Source organism: Rattus norvegicus, chromosome 10 (genome assembly GCF_036323735.1).
Source record: "Rattus norvegicus strain BN/NHsdMcwi chromosome 10, GRCr8, whole genome shotgun sequence".
Classification (NCBI taxonomy): Eukaryota; Metazoa; Chordata; class Mammalia; order Rodentia; family Muridae; genus Rattus; species Rattus norvegicus.
This window is the reverse complement of record NC_086028.1, coordinates 80884478-80904920: the sequence shown is the minus strand read 5'-3', so window position 1 is coordinate 80904920 and position 20443 is coordinate 80884478. Positions and strand designations below refer to the sequence as shown.

Genomic DNA, 20443 nt, shown 5'->3' with positions numbered 1-20443 from the left:
ACAATAGAGAAAGAAATCTGAGACTGACCTACCTACCTACCTTGACACACACACACACACACACACACACACACACACACACACACACACACACGCACACGCACCTTTAATAATACATTTTTAATCCAAATGAGACAAGACATAACTTCTTCAGCATTTTGTCCTGACTACCACGGCCTCTCTGCATCATAACCATGCCTGCATTTCTTGTCAATCAATATGCTTTATTTAGTCTTTCATTCTGTTGGAACAAATCATTACCAAGCACATGAACTTTATCCTCAGACCATCGAGCTTTCTCTCCTCAATTCCCCTACCATGGGGACAAGGGTTGATACAGTGTTTCACTCTGTAGCCCAGGCTGGCCTTCATCTCACTGTCATCTTCCTGCCACAGCCTCCCAAGTACTGGCATTAGAGGCGTGAGGCACAGCACTTGGTTCCACCAGGTCTTTCACAGATGACTCCTCCCTGTCCTTTAGATATCCTATTAAAAACTAGTATCCTAACAGATCTCTTCCCTAACCACCCAATCTGGGGCCGTTCTCACTTCTAAGCCTGTTTCTTTTACCATATTACCTCATTTTCCTCTTTATTGTCAGTAATTAAAATTATCTTGCTTGTATTTCCATATTTCTCCATCAGAATTTATGTTGCATGGAAGAATAACATCTCCCTGTTGTCTCCATGGTGACATGACAGGCATTCAATAAATATTTGTTCCATAAGCCTGTTGTTGAATAGCTGGACTCTTATGATATATCTTCCCTTAGTGTTTTCTACTTAGTAAGTTAATCTTCATGAACTACTGACTGAATATAGATATCCAAATTCTGGCACAAACATAATATACATATATATATATACATATATACATACATATATTCATGAATGCATGGATGTGCATTCACATGTTGAGTGGGTGCATGTGTGTATGTTCAGGTGAACCTGCTCTTATACGTGCATGTGTCGAGGCCAAAAATTGATGTCAGGCATCTTCTATCACTCTCCCTTTTGTTTACTAAGGCAGGGTCTTTTACTGAACCCAGAAACTTGCCAGTTCTGACTAGTCTAATGAGCCAGTTTGTTCCTGGATCCTGTTTCTGTCTGCTGGGATTACAGGTGGCCACTGGAAGAAGAGACAGGTAGGGGGTTGGGGATTTAGCTCAGTGGTAGAGCGCTTGCCTAGCAAGCACAAGGCCCTGGGTTCAGTCCTCAACTCTGGGGAAAAAAAAAAAAAAAAAAAAAAAAAAAAGAAGAGACAGGTGGATCTCTGTGAAATTTGAGGGCAGCTTGGTCCACATGGGGCTATACTGTGAGAACCTCATCATTAACAAAACAACAACAGGAAAAAAAAAAATCCACAAAGAAGGTAGCATTATAGGCAGGAGAGATGGCTCAGGGGTTAAAAGCACTGTCTGCTCTTCCAGAGGTCCTGAGTTCAATTCCCAGCAACCACATGGTGGCTCACAACCATCTGTAATGGGATCTGATGCCCTCTTCTGGTGTGACTGGAGAGAGTGACAGTGTACTCACATACATAAAACAAATAAACAATTAAAAAAAAAGAAAAGATCATTGGGGTAAGATGAACATTTAAAAAAAAGTAGCTTACAGTAACAGGCAGGGTGTCAGTCTAAATCTAAGTTATTTCAAGTTGAATTCTATATAATAAAATTCCAATAAAATGATCAAGTTAAATGTGTACAAATATGTACAATGGGAGGCACATCTGTCTAGACACTTAACTAAGTTTTCCTAAACCAGGTTAAGATGTAGACTATTTTTCTGGTATAGCTAAGTATTCGTTTAATTAAGGTTCAAACCTAGGCATGTCAGTGTACGACTCCATTCTCACTTAGTTCCTTGGAAGGTTGAGGCAGAAGAACCAGTTGAGCATAGGAGTTCAAGGCTAGCCTAGTCAACATAGTGAGACTCTCATCCCAAAAAGAGTTAAGAAGTTTTTTCAAACTATTGTATATGCAAAAAATTCTGAAGCAAAGATGGTTTTCAGTGTACAAGTCAGTACCTTTAAGCAATATTTTTCCTTCTTATCCAGTACTATAAGCTAGAGTTTTACAGAAATAGACTGGCAGGACTCATGCTTTCAAGTTAGGTTAGCATTGAAGAAGAAGGTATATGAAAGACTATCAAGTCCTTCCCAAAATACAACTGTTTAACAGCAGAATGTCCCCATTCATTCCCAAGCTTCAGGATATGCTGGGAGTTTACAGCCTTACTGCCCTCAATAACCACAAACTGTCCTAATCTCTAAGGAGATCTAGCAGCCAAGTCAAAGGATAAAATACGGAATAATGTTCACTTTGGGCACAACTTTTCCAGATATCAAAATTAATTAATTAAAATAAAAATCAAGCAATTTTATTGCCAATTTAAGGGTCTGGAAGTAATCTTCTTCCCATAAGATCTACCCATCATTTGAAGAGTTACTGATATAGACAAACTGGCTATCATCTTCTACCCTCAAAATATATGCTGGGAGAAGGCAATGCATCTATCTACCCTCTGAATCCAGAAGCTTGTCCTGGAAACGACATTCCATTTAACTACCTTGTAGAACTGAAAACTCCACAAATATCAGGAAAACTTATGGAATTTCATTTTGCTTTTTAATTTAGGCAGAAATATCTATGAAACAAAGTACATGAAATATAACAGCACATGAGGGAAAAAAATACATCTTTACTTGAGGAATCCAGAAGAATAAAACATGTCCAAAACAAGCCCTGGGCAGGTGATATGCTGCTTTGTTACAGAACTCCTGCTGGCAAGAAAAACTCTACCAGCTGCTTTAAAAAAAAAGGGCAGGACAGATGGCTCAGTGGTTAAGAGCACTGGCTGCTCTTCCAGAGGTCCTGAGTTCAATTCCCAGCAACCACACAGTGGCTCACAACCATCCAAGCCCTTTTCTGGCATGTCCGAAGACAGCTAGAGTGTTCTCATGTAATAAAATTATTAAATAAATAATTCTTTAGAAAAAAGAATAGAACAACAACAAAACAATCAAAAATCAGCACATCAGAATATGGTCTCCACACTTCACTTTCAAATCTGTCACTTGGGAGATGTCTAAAACGGAATAACACAAATTCAAATCATTCAAGTCAAGAAACAAATTTGCATATAAAGGGGCTGTTTTACTTCAAAGTTCCAAAAGAAAGGAATCTTTAGAAATGTAGAAAGGCAAAATCAAACAATAAGCAATGATTCAGTTTTCGTAAATTAAAACCATGTGTTACTTCCAACGATCAGGATGGACAAATCTTCTGAGATCTCAGTAAGCAAGTATGGCAAAGGAAAAGGTTTGAACATCTCTCACATGTCAAAAACTTTTCTCCTAAGTGAGGAAAATTTACTTACTCTAAACAAAAGCTGGAAAAAAATCAAGAGATTTATCAGAAGAGATACACGGTGGGGGGGTTCAGAAAAACCTATGGTTAAATAGACCTTAATATTAGTTATTACTTCCAAAGCTCACCATACGTGAGCTACCCTCACACACAAGATAGACAAATGGGAAAGAAAACAGATTATTGTATGGTTTTTATAGGCATAGTTGAAGTAAAACTAAAAATATCACAATTTTAAGTCTAAGTAAGTTTGGGGGTTTTGGTCCATAAACCCACCTTCCTTCCTTCTTTCCCTACTCACTCACCATCTTGCTGGCTGACCTAAAACTTTATAAACAATAAACAGGGTACTCAGCAACTAAGAGTCATACTGCTCTTACAAAAGACCCAAGTTTGGTTCCCAGCACCCACCCATCTCAGGTGCTTCATAACCCTCTGCAATTCCCACTCCAGAGAGGGCTCTGAACTTCTGGACTCCATAGGCACCTGCACTTATGTCTCTATATTTACACATAGACACAAACACCTACACATAGGAATACTTTTTCTTCTATTGAATTATAGCTGGGCAGTGCTGACTCACACCTTTAATCCCACATACTTGGGAGGCAAAGGCAGGCAAATCTCTGTGAGTTTGAGGCTACCCTGATCTACATAGAGAGTTCTAGAACAGTCAGGGCTACACAGTGGAAACTCTGTCTCAAAAAACAAAAACAACAAACAAAAAATGAATACTTTTTTTTAAAAAAAAAAGGTTAGCTCTAATATCATGTATGTATGTCTAGCAATGCAGGGAACTATTTTTTTTAATATTTAACTTTATATGTATTAGTATTTTGCCTGTATATATTTCTGTGTGAGGGTGCCAGCCCCTACACACAAGGAATTAAAAAATTGAAATTATTTCAGAGAGAGAGAGAGAGAGAGAGAGAGAGAATGAGAGAGAGAGAGAGCTGTCTATTACCCCCTAGTATCTATCCCCTGGCCTTATAAGAAGCCATTTAAAATATTTATTGCTAATAAAAACTGGTCAGGGGGCCCAAGGAATGAACATAAAAGAGTCAGAATCAGTACTGAGATATAGAATGTGGACTTAAAAACTTGGAGAAGAAAAGGCTCACCTGCTCCAGAGGACTTACCGTACTACAAAAGCAACCCATTATGTTCTGCATTAACCACTACAACCTATTAGGGAACTCAATTTCGCTCAGAAATATTTTTTGAAAGGAAAAGCCCTTACCCCTTCCAACTATGATAAGCAAGCACTCTATCAGAGAGCTACCATCCCAGCCTTCCTCGTGTGTGTGTGTGTGTGTGTGTGTGTGTGTGTGTGTGCGCACGTGCACGAGGCGGGGGGGGGGGGGGGGGAGAGACAGACCTGTCATCTCCTTTAGGGTCTTAACTAAAATATCTTCTTATTAAGTGAAGCAAGGTATCTTACTTAAAACCTAAACATAGAAAATCAATTCCTTCTTAGAATAACTAAATCCTAAGCTAGGCATGGAGTTCAGGTGGTGACCTTGCGTAACTTACAGGAAGCTCTGGATTTAAGTCCTGGCACCACATAAACAGGGCATAATGGTACATGACCATGATCTCAGCATTTGGAAAGTGGAAGCCAAAACAACCAGTAGTTAAAAGATCACCCTCAGTCACATCATTTGAGGACAGGAATAAGAGAGATTCTATATTGGTGTGGGTGTCGGGGATGGAAGGAGTCAGAACAGAGAGAAAGGAAAGGGGAGAGATATAGGGGAACACTCAGAGGAGATGGCTCTTTTGATAAAGTGTTGCCAGAGACCTAGACTGGAAACCCCAGCACTGGGAGATAGATAAAGAGAGTCAAGTCTATCCGGGCAATGAACTATGTGAAGTTTTTAGTCTCCAGCATGTATTCCAAATTCTTGAGTCAAAGAGAAAGTAAAAACACACAGGGGAAAGTTGGCCAGGATATCTACCTTAAGAGAATGTCAGAGCACAAAGTAAACACTTTAAGAAAGCAGTCATTTTGGTAGCAAGATTTTAAGTCAATATTAAAGAGCTGAGTTCTAAAGGACAGTATAAAAAGGCAAAATGCTCAAAATTCAAACTTCTTTTTACAGACTAAAAAAGCTATCACACTGTCAGTTGTGTTTCTAACCCACTAAGGAGCTCCCCTTACTCTACTGTTTCCATATCCTTTAATTAAAAATTTAAACCCAGCTGGGACTTTTGTTATATACTTATAACCCTAGCATTGACAGGGCTGAGGCAGAAGGAAGCTGAGTTTGAAGCCAGTTATATAGTGTCACTATGTATCAAAAAATTTTTTTAAATCAAAATATAATTGCTTCTTCCAACATTAGTATGTATAATCTTTTCCTAGTATATAAAAGTCACCAGAAAAGACTAAAGGTGCTGGTTAGTTCCCATTAGGGATATTTATGATAAGACCTTTATTGAAATCAGTCACAAAAATGTTTTCTGGTTGGGCTGGAGAGACAACTCAGTTGATAAAATGCTTACTTTGTAAGAACAAGGACCTGAGTTCAATCCCCAAAATCCACATACAGCTAGGCATGGCGGCACTCACTTGTGAACCCAGTCTATCCAAATTGGTAACTCCAGACCAACAAGAGGCCCTATGTCAAAGGAGATGAATACTGTTACTGAGGGTGACTCAGATTGTCCTCTGGACTTTTGCTTGCACATGTACATACATTCGAGTACACACACATTAAAAAGAAAACCAAATTCAGATGTTTTCTTTATATGACTTCAGCTTTACCTTTCATAGGCACTAAAATCAAACAGTAGCTTGCACTAAAGATATGCATGTTTCAGTCATGGTAAATATTTCTACTTATCTCATTCTGTTTTACCCTTTCATTTAAATTGTATAAATAAAACTACATAAAACTCACCAAGTCAAATCTGTAGGAAAACTCTAATTTTTCTTGTCTAGCAGGAAATTTCTGTTGGAAACAGAGATGATGAGTCAGCTTAACTAGATTCTGAGTCTCATACATGTCTTACTTTTGCTGTTCTTAAAAGTGAAAAGTTCACAAAAATCAGATGATATATTTGCAATGAAATGACTGGTAAAAGGACTTACTAGACAAAATTATTATTCTAATATCTCTGGCCTGAACGATCTAATTCATATTCAGTTCTCAAAAAGAGTACACTAAAAACGAAAGTCAGAAAACCATAGTTGGTTCTAATACTCTTGCTTATAAGCAAAAAATAAAATATCACTCATCTCATGTCAATATTGTTGAGAAAATATTACAACATATAAAATATTCCTTTATTAAAGGTGCTATGTGGCTAAATTATACTAAAGCAAGACACATTTAAATGAAGTTATTTATCCAATGGTTTTAGGAAATAGCAAGAAGGAGCCCACAAATGACCAGGTTATTAATACTGATTATACAAAGGAGAAAAGAAGCTATCTACTGAAGCTTGGCAAGTTATCTTGGCTGCTGTCTGCAGCACGACTGCTCTAAAAATCTATCACATCCTAAGACAGGATTTGGGTTTCTAGGAACAAAACCTAGGCAAAAACAGGAAAAAGGAGAATCTACTTTCCTATCATATGGGAAAATGAAATAAATACCATGTAACTAACTTACTGGTTGGCCTTCAAAATCTCTCAAATATGTGCATGTGAACTTTAACACACTGACTCAAATTAATTTCCCTTAAGAGTAGAACATAACAGATCTTGGTAACAATCAAATGTGGCTACCATTAGTAGAAGAGCCATCGCCCTAAACAGGATGCTAAAGTAGGACAGCTTAAATCAGTCAGAGCCCATAACACAAAACTCAGAAAAATGTCACAAAGTTCTATCAAGAGAGCAGCAGTCAGAACAAATTCATTCAACAACTATTTGGTGAGCGCCACTGAACAAGGCATCTTTTGAAATGGAAGTAGTGAAAGGGACAAAGCTTCTGACATCCCAAAGGTAGGAAAAGAAATGCCTTTAAGTACTAGCTTCCAGGCAGAAGTTAGCCAACTATCATAAATGAAAATTCCCTGAATATGTGTGATTTTTCCCCCTCCCCCCCATTCAGAGTCTCACTACATAGCCCTGGCTGTCTTGGAACTCACTATGTAGAACAGGCTAACCTCAAACTCAGAGATCCACCTGAGTCTGCCTGCCTCTGATGCCTGAATGCTGAGATTAAAGGTGTGTGCCACCATTCCTGGTTTGTATGTGTGATTCTTCAAGTGAAAATTTTTAGTTCCTCCTCACTTTTCCTCAGCTTTCTGGGGTTTGTCATCAATTTTCCAGAACTAACATCTTTAGACTCAATATACTGGAAAAGCTAAAGAACCTGACACTACAAGCAAGGCAGAAAGAAACTGAGACTTGGTGCTGATATAAAAACAAGTAGGTGCCACTATTTGGCAAATAATTTATTATTTAAATTTTAAAAACTTTAAATTGGGCTGGCAACTTTATGGCTCTGTGGGTAAAGGCACATGCCTTCCAAGCCTTGTGACCTGAGTTCAACTCCAAGGAATTGGAGGTCAAGGAGAAAACTGACTTGTCGCCAAGTTATCCTGTGACCTCCACACATCTCCCATAGCACAAGCGCACACACACAACGCACACACACACACACACACACACACACACACACACACACACACGTATACACACAAAATAAATTAAACTATAATAAAGTTTCATTTTAATGGAGTTGGGGATTTAGCTCAATGGTAGAGCGCTTGCCTAGCAAACGCAAGGCCCTGGGTTCAGTCCTCAGCTCCAAAAAAAAAAAAAAGTTTCATTTTAAAAGCTTTTAAGTTGACAAAAGAATATACATTTATAAAGTTTAATGTGGCATCTCAATACTTGTGTACAATGTACAGTGCTCAGACCAGGATAGTTAATATACCTGTCAACTCATTTTTTTTCTCCCCAGACAGAGTTTCTCTTCATAGCACCTGGCTGTCCTGGAACTCCCTCTACAGACGAGGCTGGTCTTTAACTCAAGGATTCACTTGCCTCTGCCTCCTGAATGATGAGATTAAAGGCATCCTGTGTGTGTATATAAGATAGTTTATTATATTGAAGATCCAGCAATTCTACTCCCAAATATGTGGCCTAGAAAAACTCCTGTTTGTGTCTACCCTCATGTGTGAGTAGTGTAGCAACTTTCCTAAGTGCCAGTATTAGAAACAACATGGAATGGATAAATAAATTATGGTTTATTCATTTAAAGTATGTTGTAGGACAATGAGATTCAACTACAGTTCTATGTAGCATAGATCAAAGTCACAGATATATTTTTGAGTTCTAAAAAAACCCCATAAAATATACACTGTATCACTATTCCATGTGTATAAAAACAAACAAAATCAAAGTACAAGGAAGCTGAGGAGGGCAGCCCTATAGGAGGACAAGCAGTCTCAATTAACCTGGCCCCTCCAAGATCTCTCAGACACTGGATCACCAACCAGGCAGCATCCACCAGCTGAGATGAGGCCTCCAACACATACACAGCAGAGGACTCCCAGGTCTGGGTTCAGTCAGAGAAGATGCACCTAACCCTCAGGAGACTGGAGGTCCCAGGGAGTTTAGAGGTCTGGAGGGGTGGGTGGGGTGGAGACATCCTTGTGGAGACTGGGGGTGTGGCGGGGAGGAGGTGTGGGATATGGAACGGTCAGGGTTGGGGAGGTGGACCAGGAGGAGAATAAAATCTGGAGTGTAAAAAAACCCCCAAAAACCTACAAAGTAGGCATGAAACCTGAGTGATAAAATTGTGACAAAGGTTAAGTAAATAGTTATCACCATATCAGACTTGGTTCTCTCTAAACGATGGTAGGAGTTAAGATCTAGCCAGGCACTGTGTTCTTCTGATGCAGGCACTGATGTATTTCTAGGCATTTAACTGATGATTATATAATTATTTGCTTTAAAAAAAAAACACTTAATCCTTGAACTATAAAGCCTTATGTGCTGGTTAGTTTTTGTCAATTTGCCACAAACTAGAATCAACAGGGAAACTTCAACTGAGAAACTGTCTCCACCAGAACTGCCTGTGGGCATATTTTGAGTATTTTTTTAAATTATTGATCGATATGGGATGGTTCAGTCCACTGTGGGCTGTACTACCCTTGGAGAGGCGGTCCTGAGTTGTCTACAAAAGCAAGCTGAAAAAGCTGTTCCACAATGTTCCTCTGTGGTCTCTGCTTCAGATCTTTCCAGGTTCCTTGCTCTGAGCTCCTTCCTGCCTCTCAGCTTTCCCAGATAATAGATCGTAGCCTGTAAGTCAGATAAACCCTTTCCTCTTCGAGGTGCTTTTGGTTAGAGCAGTTTATCACAACAACAGAAAGCTAACTAGGACATCATGCGTTGTGTATTTTTCTTGTCATAATATATAATAAAACTGTTTGAAACACACGTTGTTAAAGTGACACTACAGTATATAGCTATCCAGCTGCCCTCTACTATGTAACAGTGAACAAAGGTCTCCATAGAGCATGGCCTCGACTTCATCTTTTTTTAAATCTTTTTTCAAAGATAACTGAGGATTGAGAACTTGGTAATAAAGCAGTGTCACCTAAGAATATTTATAGGCTGATATCCTATCATATTACTTAAAACTTACTTTTAATACCTAAGATCTTTACTTCAGGAGTTTCCTCTCTTGACATAAATGTTGAAATTTAGTAAGTGTGACTACACACCAGGAACCATTACTCCAATTATATAAGAAACAAACTTTAAAAAAAAAAAAAAGCAAAAGCAGGACATAATGGGTTTTTGTTTTTTGCTTTGTAGAATGTCACTGTGGTTGTGGGAACTTCCAGGCCCCCTCCCCATCTGACTCTGAGTAAGAGCCACAGTCTGTACAAAGGCCTGAAGAGCCTGCAAAGCTGCACTCCATGACCTCCATGACCTCCATGGCCTCGGCCCCCACTACATCTCCTAAGTCCCTATGTCCCAGTCATGCCACTTTCCCTTGAACTTCCTCACAGCACAGGCCCATTCCTGTCTCAGGGCTTTGCTCTTGCAGTTTGGTTAATGCTCTCCAGTCCCCAAGAGATTATCGGGCACACTCCCTGCCACTGCTGCCTCCTTAATTGTCACCATCTCTATGAGAGCTTTCCGTGATATCCTTCCTCTCTCCCAGTCACAGTCATATTCCTGCCTCACTGTTTCTATACTAGATAAAGCCATCTAGCATGCTACAATTTTTGCAGTCTGTTTCCTCTCACTGAAAAACGAGCTGTACAAAGGCGGATTCATGTGTTTTGTTGCTGCACCTAGACAGTGTCTGGCACATGGAAAGCCAGAAACAGACCTATTTAATAAATGAATGATTTCAACTTTCCTTCTGAATTTCTATCCTTTAGAGATGTCACAGTATTCATTCTATACATTCCTTTGGTAGCATATGCCTATCATCCCAGCACAGAGAAAGATGAGGCTTGAGGATAAGTTTGAGGTTACTAAGGGTGACAGGCTAAAGCTTCCATCCAGCTTGGAATACATAAGGATACCCTGTTTCAAAACAACAACAAAAAAAATTACCTCTTTATAAATTAGCAATTTTTTTTTTTTTTTGAGACGGGTTCTCTGTGTAGGCCTGGCTGTGCTGGAACTGTGAGACCAGGCTGCCCTTGAACACAGACATCTGCCTGCTTCTGCCTCCAAATGCTGGAAGTGTGTGCCAACACACTTGGCCTTAAAGATTTATTTATTTAATGGAAGCAGATAATTCATCTGTATTTATGTCTGCCCAACAGAAAATGACACTGGATCCCACGGGACTAGTTATAGATGGTTGTCAACTGCCATGTGCATGCTGAGAAATGAACCCAAGACCTCTGGAAGAGCAGTCAGTACTCTTTCTTAACCACTGAGCCACCTCTCCAGCATCTTAAAATTAACAATTTTTTTTTTTTTTGGTTCTTTTTTTTCCGGAGCTGGGGACCGAACCCAGGGCCTTGCGCTTCCTAGGTAAGCGCTCTACCACTGAGCTAAATCCCCAGCCCCAAAATTAACAATGTTTAATTAACAAGTTTTAGGTTTATGCAGTTTATGTTAATGGAACATAGATGTCCAGAACGTTGATGAAAGCATAATTATCTTTCCCCCCAACAAAGTAAATTACCTGCTTTTAGTGATAACATCCTTGAGGGCAAAAAGAGTAAAGAAGCTCCGTGTTCTGGGAACAGCTGACAATGTACAACAGGGCTTCTTTTGTGCCTTTTGTTATTTTTACGTTTGTAAAAACTGAGCATGTTTTATTTTTATTATAAGATAAAATATTTTTAAAAATAAATATGTAAACAACATATAACCTTAAAAATATCCAGGCCTTAAGTGGTGGAACATACCTCTGATCCCAGAACTTGGGAGGCAGACACAAGATTTCTGTGAGCTCATAGAGAGTTTCAGGCCAACCAGGGCCATATAGTGGCATTCTGCCTCAAAAAGCCAAAATAATAAAGAAAGAAAAAGTTCCTTTTTCTGACACAGGGTTTCTTTGTATAGCACTGGCTGTCCTGGAACAATACTGTAGACCAGGCTGGCCTCAAACTCCAATTTTTGTTTTTTAAATACCATATTTTTAAAGATTTATTTTTATTTTATATGCATGAAGTATTTTGGCTAGATGTATGTATGTGTGCTATGTGTGTGTTGTACCTGACAGAAGCCAGAAGTGAACACTGATCCCCTGGGTCTGGAATTAATAGATGGTTCCCACTATTTGGGTGCTGGGAACTGAACCCAGGTCTTCTGCAAAGACAATTTGTCTAGCACAAAGAAAAGTTCTTCTTTTTTTTTTAATTTATTCTTGTGTGTTTTCCTGTGTAGGCATGGACATGACAGTGAACATGTGAAGAGGACACTTAAAGGAATGGGTCCTATTCCTAACTATGTGGGCGCCAGGGAACAAACTCATACACTGTTGTCATCCACTGAGCCATCTTATTGATCCTTAAGAAGAAAAAAATTTATATTATATTTTGATTTCCACAGAATAATAAATGCTGTTATGTATCCAGATCAAACGGCTCAAGAGGGTGACTGTAGTTTAAAAAAAAAACATTTTGACTAAAAAGAGATTCATATAAATTTCTAGAATAGAAAGAAAACTCCATAGTGTTAGTGTTCTAAAGAAGATTTAAGACAAGAACATGTCTTTGGGCTGGTGAAACAGTTCAGTGGTCAAAAGCAAGTAGTGTTTTTGTAGAGGATTCAAGTTTGTTTTGCAGCAAGCACACTGGGCAGCTCACAACTGCCTGTAACTCCAGCTTCAGAGGAATCTGATAACTCAGGACTCCAAAGGCTCTACTCACATGCACATATCCACATATACATATAGTTAAGCAACTTATAAATAAACAAACAAATCTTTACAATATAAGATGTAAAATGTGGAGTTGATGTGACAAAGAACAGGTTACCAATTCCATTCCAACTTCATGATTATCACAGCATAGGAAGAACGTTCACTAAATAAAACTGCCTAGTCAATGACATGAGACATCTATTTTAGTAGACTCAGCACTATAGCCTGGTTTATTTAACTAAAACTCTCCAACTTTCCCAGTTGAATTACAGGCTGACAGCAAGCCTCACTGCATCTGTACTTTTGAGGGAATACCTCATCCAGACAGACATGAGATTAAATCTAGATCTGAGATACTTTCCAACCCTGGTACTTACGACCTGAACCATATCCGAAGACAAGAACAAATCCGAAAGAACACTAACATCTGGGACTCTGTATTTTTATGTTCTACTTCTGTGAAAGCCCAGTAGTTTAACAGCTATGACTGAGATACACTGAATATCTGAGGTAACACAAGAATTGCACAGACCAGGTCAGAGGTCACTAAACAGTCCCACATTTGGTGAACTAAATTATCTGAGTAAAAAGTATTAAAATCAGCATGGTGGTACAGCCTGTAATTCTAGCTCTTAGGAAGTAGAAACAGGAAAAATCATCACAAGTTCCAAGACCAGCCTAGTTTACACAGAAGAGGAAAATCTTAATAATAAAGAAGTTCATGAGAAGATATAGATTAAGATAATAAAATATAAAATAAAATGTAAAGCTATATTATAAAATTCTATAAAGGGTCCATAAGGAAAGAAATTTTCAGCACCTTTCATACCAATAAAAAAAGAGAAATATTACAAATTATAAAAGGTTCTCTTCACTCTTCTTCCTGTTTCAAATAATAACTATAGGGTGTTGGAATAAGTGGGAAACTCAAATGAAACTTTAGATAAGAAAATCAAAGAAATTTAAACCACTGAAGGGAAAAAGAAGGGAGCAGCAGGCGTCCACACGTACAGACACACACAGACAAAAAGAGTGACCTATGTTCTTTGACATTTTGTCTGTAACAGCAAATTAAATAACCATTAACATAACATAGTTGTGATACTATGAAATAAAAATAATATCATTAGAACAGGAAGCCTAAGGCCAGGCATGGTGATACATGTCTTTAATTTTAAAACTCAGAAGGCAGAGGCAAGTGGGTCTCTGTTGAGTTCAAAGCTACCTGGTCCACTTAAAGAGTTTCAGACCAGGCTGGAGAGATGGCTCAAAGGTTAGGAGCACTGAGTGCTCTTCCAGAGATCCTGAGTTCAAATCCCAGCAACCATATGGTGACTCACAACCATCTGAAACGAGATCTGATGCCCTCTTCTGGTGTGTCTGAAGATAGTGACAGTGTACTCGCAAACATAAATAAATCTTTAAAAAAAAAAAAAAAAAAAGCGTCCCCAGCTCCGAAAAAAAAAAAAGGAAAAAAAAAAAAAAAAAAAAAAAGCTTCAGACCAGCAAGGGCCACATAATAAGACCCTGTCTCAAAACCAACCAAACAAAATATAAATGGCTAAGCATATGTATACCAACATAGATAGAGGTTAGGAAATAAGAATAAATGAAGAAGTGATTGTTGCAGAATCTTTAGCCAAGTGTGGTAGCACTAGGGAGCCAGAGGCAGAGGTATCTCTGAGTTCCAGACCAGCCTGGTCTATATAGATAGCTCCGGGACAGCAAGGACTACATAGAGACCCTGTCTAGAAAAAAGAAAAAGAAAAAAAAAAGAATCTTCAAATAGGTACAGTATACATATGTGTATATAGATACATAAGTACTTACATATCTATATAAAATTTATTATATGAAGATGAACCCATAAAGCAATACAATTTCATGTACATATATACATACGTATACTACAGCAGAAAGGATACGTATTACATTTTCTGTGGACCAAGGATAGGAACTAAGGATGACTTCTTTAACTGATATTTCTCATGATCTTTATTGGGCTTTCATCAAAATTCAGGGGAAACAGAATTAGAAAAGCTAAAATAATCTTTTAAATAGACAATAATGTAGTCTGAATGAAGCCCCATCACACCTACGAAGTCAATGAATCTAAGCAGATCTCATTAGTGAAAACCTTGTTAGTAAAATTCCTTTCCTGTAAGTGACAGAAATAATGTAGCACTGGGTGACTTAAGCAAAGAGACTGGCTTCATACTTTAGTAAGGAAGTGCTTTTTAAACAAAAGTACTGCTTAGTAACCCAACAGGCCTCCAAAAAGCTTTTGGTTTCGGTAGGGAATGTTTTCACAGAGCCCCTCCTCACCCCTCTCTACCATGCCACTCTAAAAAAAGACTAACCCTCCTCTTCTAATGACCTGGAATTTTAGTATGTGAGGGAGGAAGACTACTTTGAAAGATTTTACATCTTTCTTCATCCTAATATTTCTTCTTCCTTTGCCTTTTCTGTTTGTTCTGTCTCTAGCATATTTGTACTTTTCATTTCTTGAACAAAAATATAATTCTAAAGAAGTCAAATAAAACTCCATTTCATAGCCTAAATCTAAGATAAAGGGAGAAGAGGGGGAAAAGTAAGAAAAAAAAATAACCTTATATTGCTGTCTTCATTTTAGCAACAAGACTAGAAGTAAAGTTCTGATTATCAAGTAAGGGTGGAATCAAACTTACTTGTACATTATAACATTCAATTAATTCCATGTTACGTCTTTTACAAGTCATTTTGTTTATGAACCACAAAGCAAACCTGAATAGGTCTGTACAACTGACCACTATAGTACAATCTATAACTTCAAAATTCAGAGCTGTGATACAACCTATGTATCCCTACCTCATTCATCCTCCTGGTCTCCTCCGAGGACCTGTTTAGTTCCATGTATTGGGCAATGGAAGGGCTCCCTTAAAAGCAGAACTGCACTCAGTGCTAAGTGGCTTCAGTCTATTTTCAAAGCACTCTGACATTCATGATCTTATTTGGGATTTTTACCAACTTGGTGAAGCATGCAAAACAAGCATTTTACAAACAAGGAAATAGGCTTCCCAGCTGGCCTGTCACATGGTTATTAAGCAGCTTAAGTTAGACTACAAGCCTTTTAACTACTAATCTAATAATTTAATCCCTTGACTTCCTGATCCTTACATAAGGTTATATGTAAGAACATGTCTTTTGTTCGACATGTAGAAATTTGGGAAAATATCTCACAGACAGTATGTTTAAATATGCTAGCTTGATATTTGATTTGATTTTTTTCTTTTTTTTTTTTAAAGTAGGATCTTATGAGCACAGGCTGGTCTCTATGTAACTGAAGATGGCTTTGAAATTCTTTGTCTTCTGCCTTAGCCTCCTCATTGCTAGAATGTGCCACTGTGCCTGGCTCAATTTCATTTTTAAGTGGTAACTCTTTAGAAATGGTCTTAGGTTCTAGTGAATTCTGAGTATCATTATTAATGGAGACATCAGTAAGCTATTGACTAGGTTTATACCTTCAGCTAAGAACAGATACTATGTACCAAGTTCTTTCAGAATAACTTTCTGCATATTAACACTTCATCATCAGTTCTTTGAAATAAAATGTTTACTATTCCAACCTATCAGAATAATAGTCTATTGTTTCTAGGAAATCAGTAACTTTCCTTCTAAAGACTCCTACTATTCTTTTGCCAAAACTTACAGAATTAAAAAGCAGAGTTTCTACAGTTCTTTATATTTATGGCATCCAGCATAATGACCAACATTAACACGGCCACTAACTTCAACACAGTTGCTCAGACCAAATCCCTATATGTGCATATCCCACCCATTATCAAGTCCTTCCATTCACTAGGCTTCTTTATTCCTTATTATCCACTGTGTCCAAGTCACAGTGCTCTCTCCACTGAACAGTGTTACCTAATTCCTGTTATCTTAGCTTCCTCTGTATGTAGCTCAGCCTATTCTCTACAAAGTAGCCATGGTAAACATTTTTAAATGCCAACCAGATCACACCACTTTTAAAATAAAAATCAGCCTTTATTATCAGACCCTATAGGGTTCTTATATATGGGAGGCCAGCTTATATTAAATTTGTGGCCTATCTACCCTTTCTGCCCATCTTTTAACTAAAAACCACTGGCCTTCTATAAACAAGCCGAGCTTGTTTCCATCTCAGGCCTTTGGCTCTCTCTTCCTTGCTGAGAAGCTCCTTAAAGACCATTTTCCTAGACGTTTAAATTGCTAGCTCCTTTTTGTTGTTTTGTTTTTTGAGACAGGGTAGTCCTGAATGGCCTGGAACTCACTGTGTAGACCAGACTGGCCTTATAAGAGCTTCCCCTTCTTCAGCTCTTCTAGTGCTGGGACTGAAGGTGTGCATCACCACATTGGCTCAATGCTAGCTTCCTTTTACTAACTCAAGTCACCCCTTAAGGGGTAGAAAGAAAGGAGCTAGTAGTGGTAAAAGTGTCCTTTTTATATAAAGACTTTCTAGCCTCAATCGAAATAACAGTCTCTATACTTTGGATGATTTGTTTCATGTGTATTAACCCACAGTGCTGTTTACCGTCCACAGCCTAACCCATCTTCTTGGTGCAGCTATGACATTCTAGACAGGTGTGGTTCACATGCCTATAATTCCAGTTCTCAAGAGGCAAGAGTTCAAGGACAGATTGAGCTATGTAGTCAGACTCTATATCAACAAACAAAAAGGAAAAGCAACAAAACAATTCTGTTTCAAGAGAACTGAGAACAGGGTAGAGAGGGCACTGAGGCTCTCCTGAGAAAATGCTGATTTTTATACAGTGGCTTGTTTCTTTTCTTTTTGGCATCCAACAGGATTTTCTTGTTACTTTGGTCATAAACTTTTAAAACAAAGCCATGACTTATTATCCAGAGTAAGTATGTTTTTGAGTCAGGGATTCACAATGCTGCATAGGTTGTGTCAATCTCCCAAGGACAAGTGACTCTCCTACTTCAGCTTCCAGAGTAGCTGAAGACAGCTGCATGCCACTGTGTCCAACCCTAGGCCGTATTTAATCTCAGAAAATTCTTAAATACAATTATTTAGGTCTGCTCTGATTTTTTTTTTAAAAAATCATCATTCTGCCTCTAGATTTTATCTGTCTCTTTTAACCCAGAGTCCAATCAGTGCTGTCCATACGCACAAAGAAATGCAGGCCATCGTGAAATACCTACAAAGGAGCCGCCCAAAGGAACTGTCCACAGTGTCAGCACTTCCACTCCAGCCTCCCCAGCAGCTCCACAGAGATGGCGCCTCAGCTAAAGCCGCCTGCAGACTTTTCATCCTAATCTACAGGCCCAAGGAAAGGGGCATGGAAAGAGCCACTAGTCCCTGAGGTCCCAAGCTCAGAACCTGCAATCCCGCCAGTCTTCCATCTGGAAAGCTCTGCCCTGAAAAGCTCTGCTTCCTAAGGAATCCTATATATACCTTGGCCTTTGCCAATTCTCCACTGTCCGCTCCTGGGAGCAGAGGGCAGCCATCCCTGGATTCATTCCTCCTCTCCCGGGACCCTACAACAAATCTCTTTCATGAGATTTCCTGTCTGGTGTGACCCTCTCATCGGAAGAAGCCAAGAAGCAATGAAGGGAAGAAGTGAAAAAGTAGAGCTGAGGCTCCTGAGCTCCTCAGCTCAGCTGGGGATCCCCTCCCCTCGGAGCTGCACCATTTCTGCTGAGGAGGCTTCCTCTCAGAGCTGTGTGGTTCCTGGGCTCCCATGTCTCAGGATGCCCTTTCATCTGAGCGGAAATACACCAGAGGCTACGCTTGTAAAGTAAACCAAGTCTCCTCCTCCTCCAGAAGCCATCAACTGCCAATGACTAGCTCCTCAGCTAGGGTGCTGGGGCTTCTTCAGCTGCTGCTGCTCTTCTCTGATAGTGTGTGTGGGGGGGCACACATGCCACAGTGTGCATGTGGAAGTCAAACAACTCTCAGGAGTCTCCTTCCACCTTGGGTTCTAAGGATAGAGCACTCTATGATAGGCTGCAGGGGAAGTGCACCTCTGCACACTCTCCGAGTCCCCCTCCACTTGAAGAGAAATCACTAGATTAGGGCTAAGGACAGTTCCATGGTAGAGCTCTTGCCTAGCATTCCAAAGGTCCTGGCCTCATCCCCCACCACAGAAGAATGGAAGGAGGGTTGAAAACAGGGAGGAAGGAGATGCAGACTAGTTTTTCTGACCACTAAATCTTTATTTTATGTGTATGCATATTTTGCCTGCAAGTATGTCTGTATCCATATACATGCCTCATGCACAAGAATACCAGAGAAGGCATCAAATCCCCTGAGTTTGGAGTTAAAAATGGTGAATGAGCCACCATATAGATCCTGGAAATAATACCCTAGTCCTCTGCTGCTGGTCTTACCTGCTCAGTCCTCTCTCTAGTCCTGTAATCACTGACTCTTACTCTACAGAGCTAAAGAGTGGGTTCCAGGAAGCCAGGGCTACCTAGTGATACTCTGTCTCAAAAGAGAAAACAGCTAATTATAATGAGACATGACAACAACACTGGATAAAGACTGCGTATAGAAATAGAGTGCCGGGGAGAGGTAGCAACATGAGCATTTTGGAGGATTATACCTCTAGGTTCATACTCATATTCCTCTCTCTCCCTTCCTCTCCTCCTCTCCCCTCCCCCTTCTCTTCTGTCCTGTCTTCTCTCCTTCCATCCTCCCTCCCTTCCTAACCCACTGGATCCAATTAGTACTGTCCATATACACACAGGCATGGGTCATCCCCTGGGGCATGAGAACCATCCTGTACCATGTTTGTAAAGAAAACTGACTCTCCCTCTTGAATCAACCGCTTTAACAATCTTACAAAGTGAAAATTGAGAGAATTCACTAATACTAATTTTTCAGAAGTAAAAGACTAAATTGATCTGAAGTAAGCAAAGGAAGTTCTTCGTATTGAATACAACTACTCTCCTGAGGGAAGTGCACTAGACCCAGTGTATTCTATACTGTGCTTGGCACATAAAATGGGCTCCATACTTAAAAAAAATCACTCTGAAACATAATTTTGTACTACAGATCGAGAAGTTGAACTCCAAAGCAACTTACTGTCTTGTCAAAAGTGACATTGACACTGAAGCCAATAGCAGAGCTGAGACCAAATACAGTTCTATTAGGAAAGGGGTGTGTTAGGCAGCACGTGAAAGATAACGCGGTGATGATGACCATTCAGCTGCAGCCAAGAACACTGGCTCCAGTGACGATGAGTAAATGAGAGAGCATCACACAGACTGGTGAAGTATTGGTTTCCCATCACATGGAGTACAAAGGGCCAAGCTAATTCTCTCCACTGTGAGGAAAGACGCTATAAAGAAACCAGAAAACGGGGTTGGGGATTTAGCTCAGTGGTAGAGCGCTTGCCTAGGAAGCACAAGGCCCTGGGTTCAATCCCCAGCTCCGAAAAAAAGAACCAAAAAAAAAAAAAAATAGAAACCAGAAAACAAATGCAACACTGACATTGCCATCCTAGCTCTCCAGTCTCACTGAATGTGACTGTTCCTAAGTCAAAAGTCAGGCTGCTCAACCCACTGCTCAGTCACAGCCACACAGAACTAAGGCAGCTTTATGACCTGCATTACTCCCTAAGGATATGGAATTATCCTATTTGGAAATCTATTTGCCCTTGACCCCAGTAGCCCTTTCCCCTTACAACAACTAATCATTACTGATTAAAACAGCACCTACATAGTTTGACTCTGATCTTCAAGATGTTAAAGGGCTTTCCCCTGAAAACTCTTTTTCAAGGCAGAA

At 39.4% G+C, this 20443-nt stretch overlaps 1 protein-coding gene across 20 annotated transcripts in view; it reads right to left on the bottom strand.

Moving 5' to 3' along the window:
• The window catches only part of Spop (speckle type BTB/POZ protein), an 80892-nt gene that overhangs the window by 30861 nt on the left and 29588 nt on the right, over positions 1-20443 (bottom strand). For 8 of the 20 annotated variants that reach the window (XM_039085596.2, XM_063268721.1, XM_008767968.3 and 5 more), the window contains one exon: positions 6274-6324. The exons of 6 other annotated variants lie outside the window; for them this stretch is intronic. The gene's annotated coding sequence lies outside the window, so the exon portion shown is untranslated. Of the gene's footprint in view, positions 1-5875; positions 5992-6273; positions 6325-8262; positions 8406-20443 lie in introns of those variants that run through there. 6 more of the 20 variants (XM_063268722.1, XM_063268713.1, XM_063268719.1 and 3 more) reach the window with 3 other exon arrangements.